This window comes from Sciurus vulgaris (genome assembly GCF_902686455.1).
Source record: "Sciurus vulgaris genome assembly, chromosome: 10".
Lineage (NCBI taxonomy): Eukaryota > Metazoa > Chordata > Mammalia > Rodentia > Sciuridae > Sciurus > Sciurus vulgaris.
In genome coordinates, this window is record NC_136470.1 from 107,198,450 (window position 1) to 107,216,255 (window position 17,806).

At 31.6% G+C, this 17,806-nt stretch overlaps 1 pseudogene across 1 annotated transcript; it reads left to right on the forward strand.

The window, feature by feature from the left end:
* Positions 1-2,858: 2,858 nt before the first annotated feature.
* On the forward strand, positions 2,859-3,151 carry LOC306637839 (peptidyl-prolyl cis-trans isomerase A-like; annotated as a pseudogene). The gene has a single exon. The product of its transcript is annotated as a peptidyl-prolyl cis-trans isomerase A-like (transcript).
* The last annotated feature ends 14,655 nt before the right edge of the window (positions 3,152-17,806 follow it).

Below are 17,806 nucleotides of genomic sequence, written 5' to 3' on the forward strand. Positions count from 1 at the left end.
CTCAAAGTCTCTCTCTTAAGCAAAGTCTCTCTCTGTCTCTCTCTTTCTCTCTCCTCTCAAAGCAAGTAAACTTCATTTCCTCTATCCTCTATAAACAAACAAGCAAGAAAGCAGTGCACTAAAGAGAAAGATAGAAGTAGCTCATTTTCCAGTCCATCACCCATAATACCCGTGCAAATTGTTGCTGCAAGTGGTGACAAATATCCACGGATTTTGTACTGCAAAGAGCCAGCGACATATAATATTCACACTGCTTATCAAGTTATACATTAGGTCAGTCATATTTAATATACTACCATTATTTAAAGTAGCTGAGGTTGTGGCTAAGTGGCAGAACACTTACCTAGCACATGCAAGGCACTGGGTTTGATGCTCGGCACCACATATTAATAAAAAAAAAAAAAGGTCCATTGCCAACTAAAAAATATCTTTAAAAATAAATAAAATAGTTACTATGTTGGAACTCTAAAATATCATGAATGCAATCAAGAACAACTTCCAATCTCTTATCCTTTTGGCAGTGTAGTTGAGGGCATGTTTAGCAGGCCCAAGGCTCTGGGTTCAATCCCTAGAACCAAAATATTTCTCATATAATCACATATTTACAGATTAAAACTATATTTCATGACATTTCAATTAATTCCTAAAATACTCATGGACTTCTATACTGGTATTATCATTAAAAGTCTTTTTAGAAAAAGTTTGAGACTGATTTGATAATATATTCTTTATAATTAAGATTCTGAACTACTAAAGAAATTTGAAAAAGGAAATGCAACCCAATTATGAATTCAAGTACAAATTCAGGGTTTTTTTTTTTCCTAATATAAAATTTTTATTTAATAAAATATTTCCAAAATTTTTTCTGTCACAAGTATAATTTTAGTATATTATTGTTTCAAATAATTTAACAGCCTTTTGTTCTTAATAAGCAAGTGCTTGGTAATGCAAGGTAATGGAGTTTAATAACATTCCTATGTAAGTGGTACATTTTTATGTTGAAGTCATATAGAATGATTAGAAGGCTTATTCCAGAGTATTTATTGCAAAACTCCATTTATATGAAATTTTAGAGAAGACAAAAATATAACAATGATGACTACCAGTGGAATTTTGGAATTGGTATTGATTTGTAAGGGGTATGAACTTTTTTGATAATGGTAATATGTATATAACTTTCCAGGTGATTTGGTTGTATAGGTGGAATTATCTATCTGAAGACAGAGAAGAAAAACTTAAGATTTAAGCATTTTTATTTCCTTAAAAGAAAAGTACATGAGTTCAAATTAATCACATGAATCCTGGGATATGTATGGAGATGTTAGCTAATGTGTGCAATTTACCCTGAAATGCATCCAATATAAATTAAAATGATAGACACATAAATGTTAGAATCTTTGTGCTGGACATATGATTTTTCATGGCAAAATTATTTTAACTTGGCTATACTTGAAGAAGTATTCATTACAAAATATTGGGAAAAAATGAAATGAGAAAAATAAATAAAAATCAGAATTGAAAGCTAAATGCAAACTTCTCAGCAAGAATAATATATAATACAGCTACCAACAATAACAACAACAAAATTCATCACTCAGATCTAATAGCTGAGAAGCAAACTTGTAGGATTAGGTGATGTGATCTAATTAGCACATTCAGCTTGGAAATTATTATTATAATAAGAAAAATCTAAGATGAAATGCCTGTATCAATTTTTCCACTTCAAGAATCATTCTCAAAAAGTACTAATATGCAGGAAAGCAATTCTTTCAAGTACTACACAGAATACTACTAATATAAAAAAGTGACTTACTTGAAATCCGAGGAGAGATATAGCAAATGTAAAATTACCTTTCTTAAGTCAGACCTTTTTATTGTATTCCATTCTGTTAAGATCATGAGTTCCTTTTAATTGGAAGTATTCATTAGATCCTTGAAATTTTTCACTGACATAGTAAATTGGGTATTGCAACACAGAATTTCACATAGAACAAGACACATTTTAAAGTTCCTGATTCTTAAAACATTTATGTTATAATTCAGTTACCCCTTAATTTATGATGACTGTCCAATTGTTTAGCTGTTACATTTTCCTGTTGGTAAAATAATTAAAGCATCTGATATAATTATCCCTCTAACAAATCTATTCATATTCACTTCTAATATACCTCTAATAAACTAAAATTTCTGTAAAAGTAACAAAATTTCATGCTGTGTATATCAATCTGTAAAATATTAATTTGGGTCTGTAGAGTGTATTTTATTTTAATTATTTAAAACCATGACTAAAGATCTATACTAATGTATCTAGTCTCTTTGCTTGACAATTTTATCACTAGTCCTTTAAAAGTCTCATCACACTTTTATTCCATTTAATTTCTTCCTGCTCCATTAGTAATTATATATTTTAAAAAACTACATCCCAGGAAGAGAAAATTTAAGAAATAGTCACTGGAAACCATTAAAATATGATTAATAGATCTGTATCCTTGAGATTATTATTTACCAATTTTGGTTATAGATATCCAGTAATTATACTTTAAACAGACATCCTCTATGATTCAGATAAACACAAAAACTTAAATCAGAATTTTAAAACAATTTCAACATATGTGTGTGCCCTAATTAAAACAACTAAGGGCTTTCAAGACACCGCTGTCACCTGTGATCGTTCTCTGTCAGTCATAGCTCTACCATGTTCTTCAACATCACCGTCAATGGCAATCCCTTGGGCCACGTTTCCTTTGAGCTGTTTGCAGACAAAGTTTCAAAGACAGCAGAAAATTTTCATGCTGAGTACTGGAGAGAAAGGATTTGGTTACAAGTGTTCCTGCTTTCACAAAATTATTTGAGGATTTATGTACCAGGGTGGTGATTTCACATGCCATAATGGCACTGGTAGCAAGTCCTTCTATGGGGAGAAGTTTGATGATGAGAAAACTTCAACCTAAGGCATGCAGGCCCTGGCATCTTGTCTATGACAAATGACTCTCAGTTTTTCATCTGCACTGCCAAGGTTGAGTGGTTGGATGGCAAACATGTGGTCTTTGGGAGGGTGAAAAGGCATGGACATTGTCAAAGCGTGGAGCACTTTGGGTCCAGGAATGGCAAGACCATCAAATTTACCATTATCGACTGTGGACAACTCTGATACATTTGACTTCTGTTTATCTTAACCACTAAACCATTCCTATGTAACTCAGGAGAGCACCCCTCCACCCCTTCTGCTCGCAATGTCCCAAAATCTTTGTGCTCTTGCTGCAGTTCTTTTGGTTCCATATTTTCTGTATTTCCCTTCCAAGTCTAGCTGGACTACAGAATTAAGTTTATAATTATGAGTAAAGACTAAATAACATCAAAAAGCAAGGTATTGTTACACCCATCAATAAATAATTCTGTTAATGAATAGGTCTTACATTCTGGTTTAGTCTGTGGAAATGACTGAAGTAAATTAATTAAGAGTAGCCTAGTTTAAAATAAGTAAAATACTAGTCACTACCACCCAACTCTTTCTTAAGTCAAATATCTCAAAACTCCTAATGATCTGAGATGAAATAGGTCTATATTCCCAGTGTGATAGGAGAGAGACTAGAATTAATTAAGCAATGATGACAGATATTGGCATAAAATTAACTATAATAATTATTCCAGCCAAAATATACCTATACTAATTACTGAAGTATCAAAATTTTTGATATTCTTCCAATTGGCATGTATATGAGTTAGTATTTTAACACCACTTTCAAACTGCAGTCATTCCTAGTTATTGTTGGTGAATTGGTTCCAGGACCACCCACAGATGCTCAAAATCTGCAGATGCTCCACACCCTTATATAAAATGGCGTGGATTTGCATATTACCTATACACAACCTTACATATATTAAAATTATTTTGAAATTATTTATAAGTACCTAATATAATGTAAATGTACTGTTTGTAGAATGTTGACAAGTAAAAGCCAGTATATGTTCAGTACACAGATTATAACTGACACATGGCAACTGTATACTATGGAGTATAGTGTGATATTTCAATGCCTGTATACAATGTCTAATGATTAGATCAGTATGAATGGTATATGTACCACCTCAGACATATGTCATTTCTTTGCAGTGGGACCATTAAGAAGTATTTCTATTAGCTATTTTGAAATACAAAATTAATTACTGCTAATGATAACTGTTCTACTAAAACGCAATTTGTTGATTGATTTTTCTATTAAACTGGTACATAAAGACATAAAGTTGTACCTATTTAGAACCATATAATTTTCTATACATGTATATATTTTTAAAAGTTTAAACCAGACAAAATATGTTTATCTCCTAATACTATCATTTCTTTGAAGTGAAACTTTCCAAATCCTTTTTTCTAGCTTTTTGAATGCACAGTGCATAATTGTTCTCTAATGTCACCTACTGTGACATTAGGATCCCAGAGCTTCTTGCTCCTATTTAACTGTAACTTGCTACATGCGGATCAGCCCTTTCCCAGCACTCCTCCACCACTGTCCCTGGCCTCGGGTATCCACCTTTCTACTCCCAAGTGCTATGAGATGAACTCTTTTAGATTCCATATGCCAGTAAGATCATGTAATACTTGTTTTTCTGTACCTGTGTCTACGTTCATCAAGAACAAGCATCGAAAGAGGTTATCAGAATGAAAAAGTGTCATATAATTTTCTAGTTAGTGTCAGTCCAAATACAGCAAAGACAAAGCGTGAAAGTAAATCTGAGGGAATAATTAAAGACACAGAATTAGGGAGAAAATACCAGTAGATGTGGGGGGAAATAAAGAGATCAAGTTAGGTTAGTCAGACCACATAAAAGAAAGGAAATTTGAATAAGGTTTTATAGTATCACAGTCAGACCTAGAGAAAAATTTGAAGAAATCTGTTTATGTTAATGCAAAGACTTCTTGAATATTAGTTCTTTCTCTGCATTTACTCTGCCTTGGAGTAAAATAGTTTTGTTTTTTGGGTATGTTTCAGATTTCAGGAAAATAGCAGTTATATTTAGTTCAGAATGTTACTGAACATAGTTTCTCATATTGTCCTCAGGGGAAAGATGTAGTCTGAAAATAAACAGGTAAACTTAATATCATGTGACTACATTTTTTTTTAAGAAAAGTAATTACAATGAGAAATAGCTAGAGAGAAAATGAGTCCTATGTTACTCACTACATATTTAATGTACATTGATAACATAGACTACAAGACTAAAATTTTTGAATGAAGTTGAGTTGGCATATGAGCCAAAGGACTGAATGAAATAATCTTAAGAATGTATGCATCAAATAGAAAACTAATATGAAATGAACAATACATTATACTATTATCCCAATATAACACAGTAACTTTCACATGAACTTGAAGAAGACAGTCTAAATCATTCTTTTTTAGAAAACTTATTTTAATCCTATATATAAGTAGCAATTTTAACGGAATTGCTAAAAAAAAATTACATTAATACTGGAAGCAGAGAGGTCATGTTGGAGGAAGGATATGGGAATTGCAAACTGGTTCATGTAAATAAAAGTTCGTTTGAACAAGAGTTAACAAACAAAAGGGAAAAGCCTGATGGGTGACTGAAGGGCCTCATCACAGGTTAATATCCTCACATATGTGAAGTCAATTAATATTCAATGCACCAGTGCCCATACTCTCATTATTTGAAAACACACAGTCTGTTGTTCAAGTTGTCTGAGAATCATTGATCCCAACATCAAAGTCGGGATGGTTTTGAAGGGCTGTCATGTGAAAGAAAATAAAGACTTCTCTTTTTTTTTTCCAAAGAGAAAAAGTAGAAAAAGTGGGTAGATGAATCAAGAAGATAGATTTTAATTCAACACATTGAATTATTATCTAAAAATTTAGTCCATTATATTAGCACTTAAAGACTATATCCCTCTCTATTTGTAAATATATGAAAAAGTAAATTTTTGTTTTAGGAGGAAATTAGTCTCCATTTACATTAGTATCCAACTATTAATACATACTTCAATTACAAAAATTATAATATTTTAATTTAGTAAGAAATAATGATTTTTTCAGATATACTATAACATTAAAATATTTCATTAATCAAATATTAGTATGATAGGCTTTTTGATAAATCTTTGATAATGGACTTCTTAGTTTATTTTCTGTTTTACCTGTATCTCATTCAGTAGGCGGCTGCTGTTAGAATTATTCTTCTTCTCTGTATTACCAGTACCTGTTCCTCAAGTTTCTTTCGGTGACTCGTTACCCTTTTGAATTAGGTATGACAAAAGAGGCTTCACATCCTCAAAAGTACCTATAATCCTAGAATTCTTACAGTAAGCATCGTTTCAAATAATGTGCCTAACAAACAATAATGATGGAAGGCCTATTTAGTTCAGAAAGAGAAATGCATGAACTCAGTATATTTTCTAATTCATCAGCTATTGGAATTTGAGGAAGATAGATTTGAGAGTTCCAGAGGATGTACTGTCTGACATGGCATGTTCAGGCATGGTGATTGTGTTGGGGCTTGCTTTTTGACTGCGGCATTGTCAAAGTAAAGAATATTGAAGTAAAGAATATTGAAGCACGTGGAGAGTGATGATTTGAATCATAGTCTTTCTGATTGCCTCATGGTTGGGTCTGCACTGAGAACTTCCTATGCAAAGATGCAGTTCAAGATGGCCCAGTTGCTATGGTGATGCTGGCCCAAGGAAACGTGCAAAAGCACAGAGTTGTATCAGTTGGGACTGTCAGCTCAGGCAACAACTTCCTGGGATAGAGAATTCTGAACATAACAGAATGACCCTAATGCCTCACCAGTCCGGTGTACTTCAAATTGCTTGCTTTGCTGAAACTGTATCACAAATAACCTTTTGATGATAAAAACTATATAATAAACATGCTGAGCTACCTCTGGTCAGTCAAACTCCATCTGAGGATGGCTGCACACCTGGCCCCAGCTTTGTCTCTTGATATACGTTTGTCTTTTATTCATCCCACATGGAACCTCATCTGGTTTCTTTTCCTGAATTAACGGCCGAGACTGAAAGATGGTCATGGCCATCTGATTCATAATTTTTCTTCAGTCTTGTTTTTTTAACAATCAAATAAGAATGGTAACTGTTCTGTGGAAAGATTTCAGATGATATTTACCCTCTTTCTGAATTTTTAAGTATACAACACAATATTGTTAACCATATGCACAATATCTTATAGCATATCTCTAGAATTAATCTTGTTTCTGAAACCTTATACCACTTAAACAACAAATCCCCACGTACCCATCTCCTCAGTACTTGGCAACCATCATTCTACTTTCTATTTCTACAAGTTGGACTATTTTAGATATATCACATAAATAGAATCATGCAACATTTGTCCTTCTGTGACTAGCTTATTTCACTTAGCAAAACGTCCTCCAGGTTTATCCATATTGCTTCAGCTAGCATGATTTCCTACTTTTTCAAAGGGTGAATCCTATTGCACTTTATATTATATCACATGTTCTTTATGCATTCATCCACTTTATGAACATTAAGGTTATTTCAGTTATCTCTTTGAGACCCATATTTTAATTTTTGTGATATATACCCAAAAGTGGGATTGCTATACCATACGGTAATTCTATTTTTGACTTCTGATGAAACTTTATACTGTTTAACAAGACTCTGAGCCATTTTACATGAAAGAATTCCAATTCCTACATATTCCCACCAACATCTATGTTGTTTTTGGAATAGCCTATGCCTGTATACTCAACTGATTTTCATCAGGGATGTCAAGAATAAACACTAGGAAAAGGATAATCTCTTCCACAAATGATGTTTGATAAACTGAATATCCACATGTAAATAAACAAAAATGTATAAAACACGTATCTTATGTAATGCCCAAAAATAACTGAAAATGAAGTTAAAAGTGAATCATAAGATGTAAAACTGTAAAATTCCTGGAAGAAAATATAATGGAAAAACTTTATGTAATTAGATTAGGAAATTATTTCTGGATGTGAAAGCACAAACACAAAAGCAACAAAAGCAGAGTGAGACAAGTGGGGCTACATCAAACACAAGAGCTTCTGAACAGCAAATGATCAGCAAATGGCAACCTACACAATGGAAGAAAATATTTGCAAACAGTGTACCCAAAATACAGAAATTATACCTACTGATCAATAGCAATAAAATAATGCAATTAAAGATGGGCTTAATAAGTTGATATTCATCCAAATGACCAAAAGATATATGACAGGATGCTCAACTTTAGTATTGATCATGGAATGATAATCATAGCCACAAGATATATCCTCACATCAGTAAAGATGACTATTATTAAAAAGGGCTTTCTTTCAATTACAATTTTTTAGTTACTACTACATAATGGAACTCTCCACCTAGTAATTTTCACCTTATGGTTACTGCCATCATAGTCTGTTTCACTGACACGATTATAAAATGTGCAAGTATTAACTTTCTGTATATGTTTTAATGGACTTGAAGGCACTTAGATCAAAACACACATGGTATAGTAGTTAAGAACACATGATCTTTAGCTAGTAGGTCCTTTAGTAACATTTGCTAGGTATCATTTCTACTAGTCATGTTTTTCTTAACCTCTGACTAAAACACAATTTGAAGATAGAGTTTTTAAATATGCTATCAATTGAGATTAAGCAACATGAGCATTGAAAATAAGTGAAGCAAAACCAGTGTTTTAAGATCACTGGACAAACCAATGAGAGAGAGAAAAAGCACTGTTTTCTTTTTTTTTTTTAATATATAAAACATACATAATTGATATGGACTAATTAACAGACTACTTTAGTCAGGGTTTTATTTTAAAATAAGTTTAAAAATGACTGCTAATCCTTCCTAAGAGAACCTGTATAAAAAATATTTATACTAGTGAAAAGCTTTACCTTTTCAACATAATGTATACTATAAGAAACATGACAAGATGTATACATCATATATAAAAACAAAAATCTTTTACCTTTATATGAGGATAAAAAGAGAGCAAATTACATAGGAAGTGAAAAAGCCAGGATCTGATACCAGTAAGGATATCTTGATAACCTTTGTCTTCATTGCAAACTACACAAAACAATGCATTCTTCTTGGGAGAATGGCATCTGAAATGTAGAAGAGCAAATTCCAAAGTGAGTTTTGAATATTAATTCTCATATTCCAAGAAGAATAAGTTCTATGATAATGCATACTAAGGATACATCCGATTCTATTTCACACATACTCCTTAGAAAGTCACAAGGTACTAATGTATTTAAAGTCCTGAAAGGACCTGACATAAAGGACTGTACACATGATTATATTGACCAATCTTTATTTGGCACAACATCTAAAATTGTAACTACCAACTTCATGCAAAAGTCCCAAGTTCCAAGAATACACATTGGAGTATTTTCATGTACATAAGAACTAAGAAAATATATTGGAGTGACACAAAAATACCTCCCATATAACACTGCCTAGTCAGAAGCCTGCACAACCTATCAATGAATCTCATTTGAATAGTGATTTATAATGTCAATGATCTTCAGGAAAATTATCCTCACTCCACATGTGAGAAAATAATATTCTTCTTGTTGATAAGTGAGACAATAATCTCAGAAAAATTAATAGACACAGTGAAAATCCCATAGCCTGTACACCTATACATTCCTCGTCTTACTGTAATGGCCAGTATATCACTTGTAGAACTGCTATGTTTCTAATTTATCTCTTATGAAGGAATATTTCCTTTTTTAAACAAAACCCTCTCCTAAGAAGGGCTGACATTTTAAAGCTGCTGTAGTTCACTCTCATTTGCTGCATCGGTGCCAATTTATCCAATTAGTCTGACAACACATGTAGTCTCGGTAGTCGAGTTGTCTTGGATTATTGATCCCAAGAACAATGGATAAGTACTGCTGATCTTCAAACCACGGTTCAGAGTGGCCTTCTTAATTATGGTTGTCCTTTTCCCTTTTTATCTGTATGACACAAACATTCCTAACAGATTTGAGTCATCTGCCTAGGAGCTGTTGTCATTGCTCATTAGAATTTCACATCCAAAAGGTGTAAACAAGTCTCCTGGTTCCTATCCTTAGACTAAAAAGCCTTAGGAACATAGTTTTTCAAATTGCTAAATTTGAAATTGCCTTTGTCATTTTATTTAGGATGTCACAACGTGCTTTTTTTCAAAGAGAAAAGTAAAACTATTTCCTAAAGTTTTACTTATTTTTCAATAAATATATATTTTCATCTATCATCTACATATCATGACGCAGTAATTGAGATGATGATAATTTGATAAATTAATTTCCAACAGGTTTTTGCTATTTCTAAGTACACTATTGCAAAATAATTCTCTGAAGTGTGAAGTAATTAAAAATTGAGTCAATGTGTTCTGAAATGGTATTGTTCTTTTTGGTTTTCATTTGCCCAGATTTAGTTATTTAATTATACATGAATATAACCATTTAGATTACCAGGGAGGTTAAAGCTCAAGTTCTGTAATGAACTTTATAAAAAATGAGATAACTTAGATCTATATGTTTATCCTATATTCAGATTTCTCCTGTTCAGTTTATTATCAGTATATTATTATTTCTCTCGCTCGTTGCCTGACTTTTGGTCCACTTAATGCTTCTTCACACCAATAATAAAAGATGAGCAAAAGAGATATTAAACTTAAATTAGCCTACTTGTTAGTCAGTCACTGAGTCAGCAAGGACCTGCTGGGAGTCCATAGCATACAAATTATAGCAATTTTCTCTTTGATAATGTCTTAGTCAGAGGAAAGCTCGATTTTTAACTGTACTGCACTCATTATGTTTTTTTATGGATTTCAACCATGCATATTCCCTCTATTTCAGTGCATATTAGTTATTATTAATTTTTATTTATGGCACCATTGAATTTTTATCCTGGAAAAATGTTATCTGTATAATTTTAAACATATTAAGTTTTGTATAAAGATTGTATCATACTAGTAATACTTTATATTAATCTCCACCATTTTCAGTGGAAGTATTGATAAACATTTTAAAACCTTGAAACCTTAAAACCTCACTGAACTCTAAAGAAAATAGCAAAAATAATTGCCCAAGAAGTGAAGGACCAAAATATCCTGATTTAAAAAAAAATAATTACTGACACAGGCATTCTTCATCCTGATATGAAAAATAAATGAGTTTAGATAGCTGGAAAATACATGGGAAGATATCTGTTCATGGTCTTACACACCTACCTTCCATTCCTGCTTGATCATTGTCCTCATTGACCAGAGCAATACACCTTGTATTATGTTTGGCTTCAAAGCCAGGTCTCACCCATTCAGTCAAACATGAAGGGCTTGTTTCCATATGTATTCAATGACAACGTAGTATGGATTAGTGAAATGGGTAGTTAGCTAATACAAAGACAAGAATGTTCCCCTGCCCTGAAATGGGATATATATTTCTAAGCCCTCTGATTAAAGAAGAATTTCCACCTGACTAAAAAATACTAAGGTAAAAGCTACCCTATGTGTAACCAGTTAACAGACAGAAGATATGGTTTGAGAAAACTCAATTTCAACCCAACAGAGTTACAGTAGTTAACTACATTCCATACACTGGAAAAGTCCATAAGAATCTAACATTCCAACTTTTACTCTTATGAACAGAACAGTAAATATGGGCAAGAAAACATTCAAGACACCCAGAAGTAGTAAATACGGAAAACATTCAAGGCGTATTTTAATACAAATTCCAAATTCAGATAGAATTTACCTTGATGAAACATATTTAGTATATTAAAAACAAAACATTAACCTATGGAAAAAAGAAAAACCTTTCTTCTTCCTTTTAATATCTGATATATATATGTATATATATATGATTTTTCATATACATGTATATGTATATATGTATATATACATATATGATTTTTCTTCACTTCTAAAGGTTAAAGGGTGAAAAAGATACTAAGGCCATTAAAAGAAACCTCTGTTTTATGTACTAAATAGGAAACAATCTGTTTCTTCTATGAATCAAGAATAGCAAATCTCAAAAGAAAATTTCAGGAGTTTAGGACAGTATGTCTACCAGCCCATTTGTATAAGTTTGAGAGCAATAAAATGTTTTGTTGTTTTTGGAGGAAGAAATAACAAAATAATTTGGGGCATAAAGGTTTCACGTTTTGTAATGTTTATTCCTAAAGTTGCAGCCTATAAGCATGTGAGATTGGGTAACATTCATTCAATGTTAAATAGTTCATTAAATTAGATGTGTTTGCCAGGTGCCTTAGAGGAATGGTCATGCCTGCTTAAGTATAGAGTAGGTTTTTGTTGTTGCTTTTTGTTTGTTTGTATTGCCAAAATTAAAAACAACACAACAACAGGAGATTTCATATTAAGATTCAGTTATTCTATCTTTCTTGAAAAATCAGTGTCTGGCAATGACAATTCTGGGTCTGCATTGCCACCAGGCAGCCATCTGTTTGAGCTGACTGGCATAGTCCCTTAGATGAGTCACAGACACTACTCATGGCCCTCCCCAATCCCATGTCTCTTACCCTTGGTTTACTTTGTTCAATCCAAACAGATCTAATTTGAATTTCCAATCTTTGCTCTATTTTAGCAGAACATATTTTCATGACAAATGTGTATACTTTTCTTAAATCTGTGGCTCTTACTGTTTCTTCCACACTGCCATGTATCTTCAATTCATAAAAATGGATCAATTGTTTAAATGATTTACTGAGACATAAACTTCTGGATAATTTTTAAGGCAAAAGTTCTGTGAAGAAGGAATTTCTGAAAATTTATTTTTACAAGACTTTGTAAGAATTGGAAACTAATTAATCCTGAAAGGAATCATATTGCCTTTGATGGTTTTTTATAAAGAGCTAGCAAAGTCAACAATAGTTAATAAGTGTATGATGAATCTTAAATACCATGTTCTCAGGTTGAACACTGAAGTAAGGAAACCCGATTTATACTTGAGGGGTTAAAAACTCCACAAACTAACCAGCAACATCGTATTATTCACTATCGCTAAATGTGATAGGTTATGGGTGATTTTACTTAATTGGAATTTCTGTACTTGCAGAGTATTACAAGTACTTTTTATTATGCACTCATTTAAAATAAACATTAGTGAAATTTTTATTATTATATATCATGAAAATTTTTGTGTAATTGGCTAACCAAAAATTATCATCTAAAAGGGCAGTGGTACTTTCTTCATGTTTAATTTTGGAATTAGAAAATACTAAATTCAGATAGTACTGCTCATTCATACCAATTTAATTGGTCCTCTTATTTTTATTACTAAAGTCAGTAACCAACTAGAACTTTTTGAAATGTTCTTGTTTTTTAATCTTGCCATCAAGGTAAGGAAGAAAAACAGACAATTAGAATAGCAATTTTTTTTATTGGCTCTGTTGATTTTATTATCATTAAAGAGATAAAAAAATATATACATTTGTTAATACTGTGATTCAATATAGGCTATTTTTTTCACTGCTGAATAATCATTTTAAGAGAAAATATTTAATTTCTTTTTAAAAAGTGATTGCATAGAACTTACAATGTTAATTTTACTATTCATAAGTAACAATATTTTAATTGTGCTAATGATCAGAATTAATAACTAGAATATAAGTATCTAACTCCTACATAAGAAAACAAATGTGTAAGATTGTTCTACTTACCTTTAAATATCAGTTCTTTAACATTTTAAGCTATCAACATGCTATCAATTTTATCATTATATAAGCATAGATATTTTAAATACATAAATATGGATCCAACTAAAAATATATAAAATTTAGAAATATAAATAAAGCAGAATGTGCACTTTGAATCATTAATAAAATTCCCTGAAAAATAAATAAATTCTTATTCATGTCATTATAAATTAAATTAATACAAAGAAACAACTATCTTTATAATAGAAAAGGAGTTGTCTCTCTGCTGATTTAACAGTTACATTCTATGGGGTTTTCAATGATAATAATTTGTGTAATGTGGTAGTGTGTCAGGGCAGAAAGCCAGGTCATTCTGAAATAACACCAGTCAGGATAAAAGGATTATGATGGAGATCAGATTAGCTTTGTGTTCCATCTATCTGTGCTTGCTCCTATCTCTAGTGTCCTTAACTAGTGAGACATCTCTTTCTTTTCTCCTTGTCTGTTAATGATTGTTACCATTATTAGCTCCAAAGTTTTATTCTTCAAGAGCAAATCTTGATTCTTATATAAAGATTCCCTACTTAAATCTGTTTACACTCTAAAAATGAATGAATGAGCACAAATGGTGAGACTCTACTTCGAATACAACCAGAGAAACAACAGTTGTATCCCATTTGTATACAATGAATCAAAATAAATAAATTTTAAAAAATGAATGAATGAGGATGACTAAGACTCGTTGGTGGCTATGGATCCTTTCTGTACTAAAAGTCATAGCATAAATTTAAAATGTATTTATTAATTCACTTGAAAATAATGACAAGGTAACAATAACATTGTAAAACATAATTTTTTTTTTTTTTTTTTAAAGAGAATAATTGTGTCGTTTTGCCTTTCTGGAAACTCTTAGATATTTGATTGGGTAAATAAGCTTGGTTCTTATCTGCTTCTGTGTTCTACTCACTGAAATCTCACACATCACACAGTCTCAGAAGAAAAATACTGTAATCTTAGTAGTTTTATTGAAATAATTCAATCCCGTGGGCCTGCCGATTGAGTATTGCTAAGGGTATCTCCATCTCTCCCAACATTCACTGGCTAGACAATTCTGTGTCAATCAACCTCAAAGGATCAAAATGTATGTGTTAAGCTATAAATTAAACTCTTTTGAAATTTCAGCTCCAGAAAACACATTCACCCAGGAGGATGAGGACCAAATGGAAGGTTATTTAAATTTTTGCATATTACTACTAATAGTTTTTACCACCAACAGAAGTACACGAAATCAGTTACCTGATTTATGTATTTTGGAAAATACATAAATTAATAGACAAATAAATAATATCTACTACTGATTGATGAGGGACAAAATCCTAAGCAGTCTAAAAATATGAGTTCGTTATAAAAAAGGCAGCATATTTTAAGATGAGAAATGCTAACAAAAGGTACACCTGTGATTTAAACCACACATTTTTGCCTTCCATTTAGGGGAACTCTGTCTACACTTCAGTTAAATTCCATACAGAACTGCCTGATGCTTGCATAATAATCTTAAAGATAAAATTAATGAACATTTGCTTAGTTCAACATACATTCACAAGTCATAATTTTAAAAGAAAGAAAGAAATGTAACTGGACTTAATTTTTTGGGGTAGATATTAAACTAAACCAAAACTTTACAAGATTATACAGGGCCCTTAGTGGAACAGGTGAAAAAAGCAGGGGCTTAGCTTTAGTGCACAGAAAATAGGCTGGCAAGAAAAGAACCAGGAGAACAAAAGCAGCAAAGACCTCAATAGATAACAGTGTCACAGAAATAACAGCAATTCCAGGAACAGAAGTTGGGGAAAAAAAGTGACTTCTAACCCCAAATCAACTACGAACACCATGTCTTTTTGCTTTAAATAAAATGAATTGAATCTTGTCGTCCACTTTCTATGCAAGTTTAAAGTATTCTCTGAGACTGCAATTCCTGAGGACCTAAATGTGTAACCATTCCTGGTTTTGAGTCCCTAAAAGGAAAAACAGCTCTCTCTTTCTCTCTCTCTTTTTGTTCTCAAAACTAATTTGTATAACTAAAAACTTAACTTTGAAAAATTAAAAAAGTTTCAACAGGGTAAACAGTGAAAAGTATTTCCCAGCCTTTCTTTTGTCCACCACTCAACTCGGTCTCTTCTCAGGCAAGCATTCACCAGTTTCTTGAATGTACATTTAGAGATAAATCTATGCATTTACAATATGCGTCTATCATTTACCTATTTTTTTGTTTGTTTCCAGGTCAAATTTATTGAGGTCTCATTGACATATGATCAGATCCACCTTCTGGATTTCATGGGTACAGTGCAAGGATTTTTTTTTTTTATTCCAAGATGTGTCAACTTTATTCAATTTACAAGTTACACACAAATGCATACAAACGCACCCAAACAATTTTTCTCTCTTACATATATAGGATCACACTATTACAATATTTTATAACTTGCTTTTCCCTTCCAATAATGTTTCATTTTTTATATTAAGTATTCTTACAATATATAATTTTAATGATCCCATAGTAAAACACTATGTAGTGGTATTATAATAATGTCTTTATTTATTATCTAATTATGCATATATTCATTTGTATTTATTTTTCCTTATATAAAAGAAATGTACTCTACTCTTTCTATAATTACTTGATAGTATACCTAAGTAATATTTCCTTATTATTAAATCTGGAGTTGTCTCAGTCTTGTTTATAGATGCACAATATTTCCTTATATGAATGTACGTTATTTAACCAGTGTTGTACTAAATGAAATTTAGGTTCTGCATTGTTAAATAAGCTTTTGTAAGCCAAGCAAGACTGAGGATTCAATCTTCTATACAACTGACCAATTTACAAGAGAAAATGATTTCAACTGTGGCATTACACACATGAGTGAAAATAAGCTTTTTCCCCCCCTATGTTTCAGAGAATTTCTGAATTTCATATTGTTCAGAAATAACTGTTCCTAGACTTTGCCTAGTTTCTTATGGTAACTTTTTTTTTTACTTATTCATTATAGTTTTCTTTATAGACTCAGAAAAGAACTCTTGGTATTATAGGTCAATTATACAATGTTAGTTTTTCATGTTTACTAACTTCTCTGTAGTTATTTTTTATTATTTTAATTTGCTGTTTCCTTCTACTGTATGAGTTTAATTTTTTTTTTCTTTTAGTTTTCCATTGTCAGTTTAGAATAACAAACTGAACTTCTATGACTTACCTTTTCAATTCAGAAGAGACCCTAGAATGTCTGGGATCAATATCTTGATGTTTTAATGTAGTGGTTCAGCCTATCTTATTTCATTTCTCTATCTAGTTGTCTCTAGTTTTCCACATAATCCATTTTTCATCTCTGATGTTTATAGCCAAGTTGATGATAAAGAATATTTTCATTTGTGACTATTTCTGGGCTTTTATTCTGCTTCAGATTCTATATATCTACTTTACTCTCTATACCACACTTTTAATTCCTTTAGTGTCATAATACATTCTGAAAGAAAATATTTTACCAGGAAAGAACAAATCTAAATTTTAAATAAAAAACACAATGTTGTTTACATTAGCTTCACCTCCAAAATAGAACACCTAGATGAAGATCTGACAAAATATGTACAAGTATTTGAGGAAAATCTGGATGTAAGATATCAAAGAAGGACTGGAGAAACTGTCCATGTCTATAGACAGGAAGATTGAACATAGTGAGGCTGCCAGTTCTTTCAAACTTGATATATGGAAGGAATATAAACTCAGAAGGCATGTTTACAGATATTGCCAAACCCAGTCTAAAATTTACAATGAGATTTTACAAACAATTTATAAAAGCCAACTCAATATTGATAGGAATGAAGTTAAAAGACTGATACCAAACACCTTCAAAAAAAAAAAAAAAAAAAAAAAAAAAACTACAATAATCAATACAGTGTGGAACTGGCAAAAAAAAAAAAAAAAATGCACAAATAGATCAATGAAATATAATACAGGGCCCAGAAAGAGATCTCACATAAATATAGTCAATTGATATTTGATACAGGAGCAAAGACACCTAAATGGATAAAATAGTCATTTCACTAATTCCAGAGGAACCAAAGAACTTGGTTTAGTTTATGACTCTTTTACTT